Source organism: Mustela nigripes, chromosome 12 (genome assembly GCF_022355385.1).
Source record: "Mustela nigripes isolate SB6536 chromosome 12, MUSNIG.SB6536, whole genome shotgun sequence".
In the NCBI taxonomy this organism is placed as follows: domain Eukaryota; kingdom Metazoa; phylum Chordata; class Mammalia; order Carnivora; family Mustelidae; genus Mustela; species Mustela nigripes.
Window position 1 is genome coordinate 45,285,730 of NC_081568.1, and position 9,307 is coordinate 45,295,036.

The following is a 9,307-nucleotide window of genomic DNA, read 5'->3' on the forward strand; positions in this document are numbered from 1 at the left end:
TTAGCTGTGTGACTCTAGGAAAGCCAGTATATATGCACAGTTACATGTGACACAGGTCTATGGTGGAAATTTAGAAAATAGAAAAATAGGTGGGAAGAAATGAAAATTCCTTGATCTTAACAAGCGATTTCAATTCCCTGGGTTGTGGCTTTCTCTGCCGAATCCTACAGACTCCAAAAAGAGATAAGGCTCTTGTCTTCACCTGTCCTACCCTCGGCACCCAGCACACATGTGACCTCCAAAACAATATTCCCTGAAAGAAATAGTCGGTTAAATGAAGCTGTGGCTGAGAGGGTCTCTAAAGTCACTTCCAACCCTAACATTTTATTTTTCATTTTCTGCTCTGGGGGGAAAATGTAATTGCATAAACTCAGATATATTTGTCACGAGGACTCTTGACATCTAAACATGTATATGCTTTTCCTCCATGTCTTGTCACTTGATCTGACAGCTTTCTGCTTGCTCTGTCAGATATTAGTTTAGGGCTGTCCCCGCCTGAGGCAACCCAGCCACCGCTGTGGATTGCAAGGGAGCTGGGCGGTCCCCACCTTGTACCAAACAGAAAGATCAGAGTACTTTTTGAAGACTCCAGCAGAATTGCACAGACAGCCCAAGAAACAGGATAGTGGGCTGTTTGCCTGTTCTCAAATGTGCAGTTCTTTCCTGAAGGCATGAGACAGACCCCTCCCCTTCTGTCACATCCGACCAACATGGCTAGCTGCACGAAGCCCTTACCGTAGGTCACGTGCTTTACACACATCCCTCATTTCATCCTTGCAGCAAGGCTGAGAATGCCATTCTCTAGATATGGAGATATGCCCAAGGTCGCTCAGCTAGGATATTGGAGAAGCAGGATTCAAGTCCAAGTCTCCATGGACCCCAAAATCTTTGTTTTTAACCACGTAATGATGTGTATGTTGGGGGTGGAAAAAGGATTGTTCATATCCCAAAAATATTTTTATTTCTCCAACGTTTTAACAACATATTTTCATTAGAGAATACGAATTGCCACCTGAGCTAAGCTGTTTCACTCCCTCACCCTCAAATACCACATACTAAGAATCTTTCCTGATACAAAGGTCATGTTCATCAGTTTTCATGGGGGCATGTGCTGCTCATGATAATAAGGTACAAACCCATGAAGAGAGGAGTCAGATCTGTTGTATTCACCAAGGCATCCCCAGCACTTAGCGCCTAGACATAGAAATCACTAACTAAATATTGGACACCAAATGAATGGTAACTTGCTTAATATAGACAATGCTAAGGAAATACCTCTGGCACTATGATCATCTAGAAATTAATCATATGCTAAAGCTCATCACTCAGTGGACACTTAGCAAGATTGGTTGAAGGAATCATCCTTTAGGGAGAGAGCTGACATAGGGAATTTTTAAAATAAAGTCTTACTTAAATTAGTAAAATGGAAGTAAAATAGATTCTGCACCATAATTAAGTCCCTTACTACTGTTCATCAGGAAGGTCATGCTTTCTGATCTCAGCTCTGTGCCCCCTCATTTTGTGACCCCAAGCCCCAGATCCTCCCTGGGGCCCATGAAGTCCCAAAGGTCTGTGTGTGTCTGTAAGGTCCTAAGTCATGTGTCCACCGCTGGAGCCTGCCCTGGAGTCACACCTCAGCCAAGTTTGTTGGGATGATTTGATTCTAGAAGTCAGACTTATCAGACTTGGCACTACTCCCATGTAGGAGCCTGCGTCCTCCTCTCTTTCTGCCTGCTTCTCTGCCTACTTGTGATCTCTGTCTGTCAAACAAATAAATAAAATATTTAAAAAATAATAATAATAAAGACCACAGCCATGACATTTATTTGGCACTCATAATGTGGTGGGCAGTGTATTAAGAACGCTACATGGATTATCTCATTCATCTCCAGAGTGCTTCATCAGAAAAGTGCAGTAATTATCCCCATTTTGCGGGTAAAGAAACTGAGGCACAGAAAATTTAAGTAACTTGTCCAAGCTTCCCCCGCTAGCAAGAGGCAGAGACGTGGTTTGAACCCATGATGTCTCCACATTCATGAAAGGATAGAAAGAAGAAGGAGAGAGGAAGGAAAATTATTCCCAGGAGGAAAAAAAAGGTCCATTCTCAAGAATGAAATAGAACCCGTGAGCTGATGTAAGAGACACCCATCTGCTAGCCACACGTGGAATCACCTGCGGGGCTCTGTGGGGTCAGGTCATGATCCCAGAATCCCTGGAGTCCCTGGATAGAGTCCCATGGCAGGTTCCCTACTCGGTGGAGAGCCTGTTTCTCCCTCTGCTCCTCACCCTGCTTCTCCTCTCTCTCTCTCAAATAAATAAATAAATAAGTTTTTTAATGTCTTAAAAAAAAAAAAAAAGAAATGCAGACTCTTTGCTGCACCTCAGACCCACTGAGTCAGACTCTACTTCTTAAAAAACAAGTAAAGAGATTCATAGGCGCAGTGAAATTTGGGAAGCACAGTTAATAGAGAATCCATTTGAAAACAGAGAGAAAACCCATTTGTGTTTGTGTGGGCTGGTACCGCCTTTTCAGAAATAGGGGCACAGCTGCCTGAATCAGGGTTTTTCAATATGAAAATGATGCCTGTTTCCTTGATTGGGAAAACACCTGAATAGATTGCAATCAGAGACTTTAAAAAAAAAAAAAAAAAGGCAGAATAGAATGGAAAATACCAGAGTGCGTCTCGTGAAGGAAGGGTATGAGTTCCTGCATGGAACTTTTACATCAAGTATATATGTGTGTGCCGGGTCTGAGCTGCGGTGACTCTCTTATGAATTCTTTGCCAAAAAAAGTTTTAGCAACCAGCCCTCACGTTGTGGTCGGAGGCGGCCATGAAATTCCAGACTGACATTCAGAGGTGTGGTGGATCCACTTCCCGTTTCTGATACACGTAGGAACTCTGGCCGAAAGGGTTGGGTGGCTGGAGCAGGGGTAAATGTCTCAGAAATGAACTATCTTCCTGTCCAGCTGCAGAAATGTGGGCCCAGAGAGGGGAGGGACTTGCCCAAGGTCACACAGCAAAACTGAGACTTGTGCCTTTGCATAAAGGGGTGCTCACGGTGTCAGGCCTTTCATTCACTTTTTGTCCCAACCATGGAAGACCTGAGTGGCTGGACGGGGATCTGGCCAGGAGGCCAAGCAGGCTAGGGGACATGACTCTGGAATGTGTTGGGGAAACAAGACGCCTTCTCTTCCAAGCCTGACAAGCTAACAGGCCTATGTGTGGCCAGAAAGGGCTCTGGTTATCTGCTGCCCGTCCCTGTTTCGTTTGGTCTGTCAACTCCAGCAGCAAAGTGCCCCAAACGTGTGAGGCTTGATAAAGGTGGGGAGGTAAGAGGGTGGACGTGGCAGGACATCAGGGACTAGAGCTTGAGAGATGTTCCAGAACCTCTGCTTCTACATTTCCTCTCAAGAGGCTGGGAAAGTCAGTCAGACCCTCCCGTCTCCCTTCATAGCTCCCTTCCCTGGTGACCATGGCTGAGACCCTGACCTTCCTCGAGGGCCTGGGTCCTCTCCATCTCAAGAGGGAACAGGATCGACTCTTGAAACTGAGATTCTGAATGAATCAGAGGATTTAGAATTTTAGAAGAAATCTACCTTCTTATTCTTCTTTTTGTATTTTTTTTTTTTAAACTCAAAAAGTAATACAGAGAACTTGGGAATGAGAGGAAAACACCCACCACCCTACCTCCCCCAAATGAGTATCGCCATTATGATACAAAAGGTTTTCAAAACGGGGTCATAGTCTACCCTATTGTGCTGTTCTCTCTTAGCGATGGGTTGTGAGTTTTATTTTCTTTTTATTTTTTATTTCCTGGTCAATGATTATCATTGGTTTGTTTATATGACCCGGATATTTGATGATAATAAACAATTGTCTCTAGATTTTTAAGTGTGACAATGCATTGTGCCCATTCTTTTTTTAAACAGTCCTTTTAGAGATACATTCTGAGCAGTTTCTGAGTCAAAGGATCTCTGAGGTTCCCTTCAGAAGAATACAGGAGGGGGGCTTGGGAGGCAGTGGAAATAAAATAAGGCTGGCCATAAGTTGGTAATTATTGACACTCTCTTATCTCCATTTTAAAAATAAGAGGTTTTATCAATGCTTTTCCATAATACCAGTTTTTTGCCTATTTTGGTCACAGATCCCTTTATAAAAACAAGTTATGGACACACTTCCCAGAAAAATCCATATTCCCATATCATACCCACAATTTTAGAAGGTTCACAGTCCCCTAAAACCCAATCATGTATCCCTGGTTGGGAACTCCTGAATTACAACATGGATTGTTCTTTAAGATTGGGTGGGAATTCTGGTATATCCATCATCATTCACTTCACAAATTCCCCTATTATTGGGAATTTTTATAGTAACTAAAATTATTTTTAGTGAAACATTCTGTGACCTATGTCTTTGCATGTATATTCCTTATAACTAAGTCCTAAAAGTATCAAAGGACATGTCCATTAAAAAAGCTTTCCTTCCAGGATATCACATTCGTCCAGAAAGTATAGCTGATGCCTTTTAAATCTATTTATTTATGTGATAGTTCACATCTATTAAAATCCATCTCCATCATTAGAGTCAAGATGTCTGGGTTCCAGCCTAGGCCGTAAGCTCCATGCCAATGTGACCTACCTCTCTGAAGCTACATTCCCATCTGCAAACACAAGGTTACACTAGCTGACCACCCCTCCCCCCACATCTGCCACTCTGTTCTGTGATTCTTTTAATTCTAGAAATTCTGGCAAACTCTGTGTGGTCTTCACAGACCCTGTACTTCTGCCTTTTCTCGAAGAGTGGACTCTAGATGCATCTAACTGTTCTCACTCCCCCAGTCCATCTCTGACCCCCAGGGTGCTTTTCCTAAAATCTCTATAGCCTACAAGGTCTGGTTCAGTGGGCTCTGGAGTCAGACTTTAGGGTTGGAATCCTGACTCTAACGAGGGTGCAACTTTGGGTAAATGGCTTAACCCCTATGCCACAGTCTCTGGGTATTCAATTTCAGTACCTACCTGACATGGTCAAGTGAAGATTGATTGGGCTAATACACGTTAACATGCTTAGAACAGCCTAGCATATAGGAAACACTCATCAAATACTTGCTATTCTTATTATGTCTCTTGCTTACCCAATCCCCTCTGAGGACTTTCCGTGGCCCACAGGGTGTTTGTAAGGACTCCTTTGCATGGAAAGCCAACCTTCTCTAGCACCTGTCCACAACCTTCCTTGCAGCCTTTCTGCCCGTGTCCCCTCACAAACCCTGTTGTTAAAGCCAAATGGAACAAGTCCTATTTCCACCCCCAACCACCAGCATTAGGTCTTGGCTGGAGTTTTTCCCTTCATCCTGATGCATCTCCTTCTAGAAGCCCTCCAGCGGAAGGTCCAGGGCTCAAATCTACTTATGCCCGGGGCCAGACTGAGCCCCTGGAAATCTCTGCTCATACATGGTCCTTAGTTTCCCAGTCTGTAAAATGTGTTGGGAGTAGTGAATGGTCCCTAAGGCCCTTTCAGCTCTGGAAAGCTCACTGGTTCCAGATTGAGACCTGGCCTAACATTCAGGCCCTGGTCTGGGAAGGCCACATGTTTGAAATGTCATTTCCAATGCCTTTCCTCAAGTGGCCTTTATTACAACATTCAGAACACACAGGCTTTGATGTAGAAGGAACTTTGGGTTTGGCTCCCTCCGTCTCTTTTTGTTTATTCTGTGGAGCTAGTTCTCCTGCCCCTGTATGAAAACTGGAACAGAGCCATGTGTTTTCTAGTCCCTTTAGGTAGTGAAATGTCCTACAGTTGGGACGCCTGGGTGACTTATTGGGTTAAAACCTCCGCCTTCAGCTCAGGTCATGATCCCAGGGTTCTGGGATTGGGCTCTCTGTTCAGCAGGGAGCCTGATTCCCCTCCTCTCTCTCTGCCTCTGCCTGCTTGTGATCTCTGTCTGTCAAATAAATAAATAAAATCTTTAAAAAGAAAGAAAGAAAGAAAAGAAAAGTCCTACAGCCACTTCCAGTCACTAAGTATCATCTCCGATCAGTGCTGCCAGAGCACCACATCTCCACACTGGGCTGGAAGCAGGGTCTTCTCCCTGCAGTCCCCATGCCCAGCTTGGCTGTGTGGAAGCTCTGGTGAAGCCTGTAATCAAGAAGGAAGCATATTTGGCTTCTCACTTTATCTCCTGCTGATTGCATCTCCTGTTCCTGCACAGTTTGGTGAGCTTGATTGCCAGGGCTGGAACCGTGGAGGGAGGGAGCAGCTACCTGGGGTGGTAGCCGCATGTGGGGGTGCTCTGGACCTGGTGGGCATCCGTAGTCTCCCGCAGGGGGCCGTTGGCCAGCTCACTCTGCCCTCCCTGACGCTCTTCACCTGCAGGTCCTTCGCCAGGTGTAGACAGCTATGTACCTGGAGGTGGCTTTCTCCTTCCTCAGCCCCTCAGCGTCCAACAGGCCCTCCAGCTCCTCTGGGCATGCCCTCCGGGAACCCCCTTCAGACAGACCCCGAGATAAGCTTCCTGGCCCTCTCTCTAGCTGTCCCATGTGAGTGCACCAAACTGCACAGCCCTTGCTCCTGTCAGCTCTGAGGGAAAGCTACCCAGTGAGCCTTGGCTCCTCTGATCCATTGTTGAAGCCACTGTCCCCCTCAGAGGTGGCCCAGGCAGTAGGACGGGCAGAGTGGTCCAGCCGCAGGTGTTGTGTCCCCTGAAATGGAGGAGACATATTTTAAGCTCTAGGAGTACCATCCTCCTAATGGGAGATGAAGAGAGAGAAACTCCCCATCACTTTTTTGGGAGCAGGAGGGACTCACAGGACACCAACATCTCTACAAAACCACCTCTCCCATCCTCAACTTCTTCCAGTCCTTTAACACCGCCCTCGGGGAGGGGTGGAGAACAGCCAGCTCTTGTCTACCATGATCTAGTACCTTCCTCTGGAATGTGGCATCTGTTACACGTTGGCCTCTTGCTGCCACTTCCATTTTAATGTCACATTACACTTATAATTGTAGCCACCATTAATCTGATGCTTTCTAAAGGCAGGCTCAGGGCTGACCATTTGTAGTGAGTATCTGCTTCCCATCCCCCACCACCAGCTCTGTGTATCCTGTTCTCCTTCCGCACACAGCGTCCTGATCTTTTTTCAGGTAATGGCCTCTCCCTCACTTTGTGTGGGCTGTTGGGACGTTCAGTAATGCTCTGGGTGCCCTGCCCAGACTCCCTTCCGGGAGGCACATGCTGGATGCTAACGGCTCTCAGCTGCCCCTTCTCTGGACCCTCACCCCCAGGTAAATCACCTGGAGCTACCTGACAGGGTGTGCTTCTCCCCCTGCGGGTGGCCCGTGGTCCCTGACTGACTCATGGGGGATAAATCTAGCCCCTGGGCCTCAGGTGTGGACAGACTGTGGTACAAACCGTGCTCCAGCCTGACCGTGGGATCAGACCGGGACCAGACGGCTCCTGAAGCCACATCTCCGACCGGCTTCTTCCCTCCCCAGGCCTGCTGCCTACCAGCTCTTCCGCCAGAACCCTCTCAGCAAACAAATCACACAGGAGTCCTCGTTCTGAGCTCTCCTTCCAGGGAGCCTGACGTAGCCCGGGTAGGAAGCTTTCTGTACCCGTGGCGGGTCCTTGGCAGGGCTGTCCTTTATTCCTGCTCTGCAACTAGGTCACCATCCAAACTCTGCCTCTTGCTAATGGCATTAATTGGGCAAATTACCTGAGCCTCGGTTTCTTCATCAGGTCACTGGCAGAGACGATAATATCTAGATGAGCTTGTTGCGTCAAAGGAGGTCCCGAGAGCTCGGTTCTCAGCACATAGTGAGCGCTCAATAAATAGTAGCTGTTACAATCATGGTGCCGTGGCTTCCACCATACAGGGCTGACCGGACGTATTTCAGCCAATGCAGGGCCGAAGGAGGCTCCTGACAAGGACTGTTTCTCGGGATCCCAGTGTCCTTCTGGGTGTTGTGTTCTTACCCCAGGCGCTCCTGTGAGGGCTCCCTCCACGAGCCTGCACTGTGTTCCAGGCTGGCAGAGACTGGGCAGGAAACACCCCTGAGCTGCGCAGACCAAGTGGAGTGGTCCTGGGGGGCAGTGCCCCATCCTCAGGGGCCGCAGGGCTCAGTGCCACAGGGCTGTGGCCATTTGGCAGCTTGGGCCCAGCGTGACCAGATCCTGGAACTTTCGAGAAAAGCAGGGATCTAGGCTATTACATGAAATTTCCCATCTTTTAAATGTTTTGACTTAAAATGCATCTTTTTTTTTTTTTTTAACATGTTGTATTAGAGAGAGAGAGCAGCTATGGCGAGAGGGGCAAAGAGAGAAGCAGGCTCCCCACTGAGCAAGGAGCCTGACACGGTGCTCCATGTGGGACCTGAGGATCATGACCTGAGCCCAAGGCAGATGCCTCACCAACTGAGCCCCCCAGGCGCCCTTAAAACACGTTTTTAATGCTGATTGGGCCAAACTAAATCCATCTGCAGCTAGATGTGGCCTTAGTTTGCAACTCCGGGTTAAAGGTTAGGATGGATGGTTTTGTGAAAGCAAGAGCTGCTCTCCTCGTAAACCAGCAGATTCCATTTCCAGAGCCTGAGGATCCAGCTGGGTCTGGGGCTCCTTCTGGCTTTGGCTGTTACTGGTTTTTAATGCTAATTTAGAAGGGGGTCTGGCTTCCCAGGGTGGGTCCAGCCCAAGACCCATTCTCTGCTCTCAAAAGGGTGAGATTTCATGTTCACCAACATACCAGGAGAGGAAAGAAGGTGTGTGTGTGTGTGTGTGTGTGCGCGCGCGCGCGCACCCACATGTGTATCCGTGTATGTGCACACACCTGCATGTGCATACATGGGCAGCTCTGTGTGTTGAAGGGGGATGGGTATGCCATGGTCCAGCTCTAAGCTCAAAATTGGAACCCTGAAGTTTTAGATGTAGCTTTTATTTTCATTTATTTCTGTTTGTAGAGGCAGAAAGAAAATTAAATATTTATTGAACAAATCTAAAAAGAAATGAAATAGAGTTAGTTTTCTTTTCCAGGGATGTCTGTGATCTATTTCAAGAGAGAAAAATAAATAGCAAGGGGATATACAAGATGATCTCATTTCAGTAAAGGCAACAACAAATCCCTAATGGACCATACGTGAGGATGTCAGTCTCTCTGTGAGCGAGAGGAACAGTGTAGAAGGATCCTCAATGGGCTGTTAACACTGGTTACCTTAGGGGTAGGGGAAGGGAGGGTTTGGACCACAACCTGTCCTGTGTACACACTTGTGTCCTGTTGTTTTACTTGTTTTAGTAAGCCTACACTGCTGTGGTAACC